Source organism: Orycteropus afer, unplaced genomic scaffold (genome assembly GCF_000298275.1).
Source record: "Orycteropus afer afer isolate SDZICR_OR568_19922 unplaced genomic scaffold, OryAfe1.0 scaffold00013, whole genome shotgun sequence".
NCBI classification, from domain to species: Eukaryota; Metazoa; Chordata; class Mammalia; order Tubulidentata; family Orycteropodidae; genus Orycteropus; species Orycteropus afer.
This window is the reverse complement of record NW_006921600.1, coordinates 9,199,862-9,203,550: the sequence shown is the minus strand read 5'-3', so window position 1 is coordinate 9,203,550 and position 3,689 is coordinate 9,199,862.

The following is a 3,689-nucleotide window of genomic DNA, read 5'->3' as shown; positions in this document are numbered from 1 at the left end:
GGAAACCCAAGGAGGGGTCGCTATGAGTCGGGGCCGACTCGACGGCACATAACAACAACAACAACAACAGTACTGTGCTTGACAAGTAAGTACTGTTTACGTTTGATGATCTCTGTTGTTCTAGGCACTGGAATGATGGGGGTAAATGAGATAGTCAGTCTCCTTTGTTTTATAAGACTAGGGGTACGGGACAGACAATAAGCAAACAGATACATAAGAAAACAAATAAATGAATAAGACAACTTCAAATAATGATAACAAATATAAGCTACTAGAGGGTAGAGATTTTTTATCTGAATTGTTTTGAACCATTTCTAACCAACCAGTCACCATCAAGTTGATTGCAACTAAAGGTTACCCCATGTGTGTTAGAGTAGAACTGTTCTCCATAGGGTTTCCGATGGCTAATGCTTCAGAAGTAGATTGCCAGATCTTTCTTCTGAACACTTGTGGGTAAACTCAAATTTCCAACATTTTGTCTAGCAGCCAAGCACCTTAACCATCTGCATTATTTAAGGATGCCTTGCATGACCTGTAGCACTCAGGATAATGTGTAGAGTACAGTAGACCTTCAGTAAATATTGAGTAAATGAATGAATAAAATTCTAAGAAAAGAATAAAGCAGGAAAGGCAGGGCAGTCTCATCCTTTACTTGATAAAAAGGTGACATAGTGCCTAAGGCATTTGACTGCTAACCAGAAGGCTTGCAGTTCAAACCCACCAGCCACTCCTTGGAAGGAAGATTGGGCAATATTTCTGTAGAGGTATCATCTTGGAAACCCAAGGAGGGGTCGCTATGAGTCCGATCCAACTCGACGGCAGTGAGTTTGGTTTTTTGGTTTGAGTTTGAGTGTGAGTCTATATACCTTGGGGCTTGGATGGTGGAGAGCTGTGCACGAGCTGACTGAAAGTTTTGGATTTGCAGTGTGGAATTTGCAAGTTGGCATCTCCTTTTCCTCACTGATATGCCACTTTTGTTGTATTCTTCCTGTTCCCCACTGCCTTTCCCCTGTGAGGTTGGTTTATATAATGGAAAGGGGTGGACTTGATTTCTGGTTCTGGCTGTACCCTTAGTCTTTGTGTACTAGCTGTGTGCCTTGGGCAAACTCTCTGAGTCTCAGTTTCCTTGTTTGCAAACAAAATTGAGATAATACCACCCATGTCACAAGTGTGTTAAGAAGATTCAATGAGACACATGATATGACAGTTCCAGGTGCATAGGAAGGAAGTCCTTAAAAATGGAACTTTTGCTCTTTCACCCTTAAGGAGTCTGAGGTAGAGGTCTCAGGTAGCCACTTTCCTCTGAATGTTCCAGAAAAAAAATCACAGTCCAGTAGTAGCTATGCAGAATTTGAGCCAACAGGAATGTGGGTGTGTGACTTTGTTTGTCAACTGGTCACTGTGCTTGGGACAATTAGATGTTTACTTCTGGGAGCCTCCCAAGTCTTCTGTTTAAGGACATTCCGACTAGAGGTACTGAGATTAATGATTATCAGCATAAGAAGCTCCAGCTGCTTTATGTAAGTGTATCAGCTACCATGTACTTGATAACTCTGTTTTTCTTCTTTTTCAAAGAGATTAGCTGTGAAGAATAAGATTGGGGTCTCTGTATATAAGATATGCTCAAGTTGTTTCTGATTTGGGGTTTTTCCATCTGGCACAAGGGAGCCCCAGGAAGTGGAAAGCCTAGTCATATCAAACAAAGAAACAAACAAACCAAACTCATGGCTGTTGACTTGAGTCTGACTCATAGTGACCCCACTGGGTTTCCAAGGCTGTGTAAATCTTCATGGAAATAGATTGTTCATCTTCCTCCCCCAGAGAGGCTGTTCGGTTTCAACCACGAAACTTCTGGTTAGCAACTAAATGCCTTACCCACTACACCATCAGAGCTCCTTATCAAGGGAACTTTAACTCCTAGGAGCTTTTCCCTACAGGCCACCCAAATAGGGAAGTTCACCTCCCTTCCAGTTTTAGCAGGAATGAATTGATTCCTTTAAGAAATTCCCCACATTTAGTGGGCTAATAAATGTCTATGCAGGATGATAACTGAGTAGGAGGGAGATATTGACTTTCAGAATAAGTTATTGGCCTAGTATCTTCTTCAACTCTTGGATGTTTTGGGCTTTCTGATAATGACTCTTCTATGGTAGGAGCTCTGGTGGCACAGGAATTAAGAACTCAGGTGCTAACTGAAAGGTAGGTGGTTCAAACCCACTAGCTACTCCATGGGAGAAAGATGTGACATCTATATCCATAAAGATTACAGTCTTGGAAATCCTATGATACACTTCTGCTCTGTCCTATAGGGTCACTGTGAGTTGGAATTGATTCAACAGCCTGGTTTTAATGTTTTTTTTTTTTTTTTGTATACTACGACATTGCTGTTTTTTTTTCTGTAAGAAATGTGTATTTTATTAGGAGATGCTCACACAGAGCTGGAATGAGCATTGTATTGTGTTGAGGAGGAAAGAGAAACATACCAAATGACCCAACCCATGCCAAATGAGTATGTAATTGAGGACAGTGTATATAATAATGAGGAACTATCCTGCAAAAGAAGGTAGTAAAAAAGAAGTGAAAAATTATATTTCACTGAAGCAGTGAGATTTGAATTGGTCCTTCAGGGAAGAATAGAATTTAGATTGCTATACAAATGAGGGGAAGATATTTAACTGTGGAGGAACAGATTGCACAAAGGTGCATGTAGGAATGAATATGCTTTGAGGAGGGATAGTAGGAAAATGGTAATACCTACTGAATATGAGTTTTTCCCATGTGTCAGGCACTGATCTAGATTCCTGCCTTTAGAAAGTTTGCATTCTAGTGGATGAGACATTAAACTAATGGGAGATTAGGTGAGACAGCAATGAATATACAACAGATTTCTAAATTATAGTAAGGCCATGAAGGAAATAGGGTGTTATGACAGACAGTAGTAGGTTAGTAGTTTGTAAACCCTGCCATACACCTTTTCCAGTTTTGCACCATGCAGTATCTATTTGTTCTGTTCAAATGACTGCCTCTTGATCCATGTACAGCTTTTGTATGACTATAACTATTAAACCTGTATGCTGAACAAATAACTCAGGAAGTTGTACTATATGAAGAAAAACACGGAGTTAGCATCAGGTGAAACATCTTTGCTTGCTGAAATGAAAATGAAGATGATTTGAAGCACTTACTAATGAAGGTCAAAGATCTACCAAAGTAGACTTCATTCTACCTGGTTCAAAAATCGATGTCCATTAAAGCAGCAGTCAAGAACCAAATGATGTATTGCATTGGGTAAATCTACTGTAAAAGACCTCTTTAAAGTTTTAAAAAGCATGTATGTCATTTAAGTGTGTCTGACCTAAGCCATAGTCTTTTCAATCACCTCATATGCACATGAAAGTTGGATAATGAAAAAGTTGTTGTTGTTAGGTGCCGTCAAGTCGTTTCTGACTCATAGCGACCCCATGCACAGCAAAACGAAACATTGTCCAATCCCGCTTCAGCTCCATGATCTCTGCTATATTTGAGCCCATCATCGCAGTCACCTTGTCAATCCATCTCATTGAAGGCCTCCCCCTCTTTCATCGACCCTCCATCCTACCAAGCATGACATCCTTCTCCAGGGAATGGTCCCTTCTGACAACATGACCAAAATAGGTGAGATGAAGTCTGGCCATTCTTGCTTCCAAGGA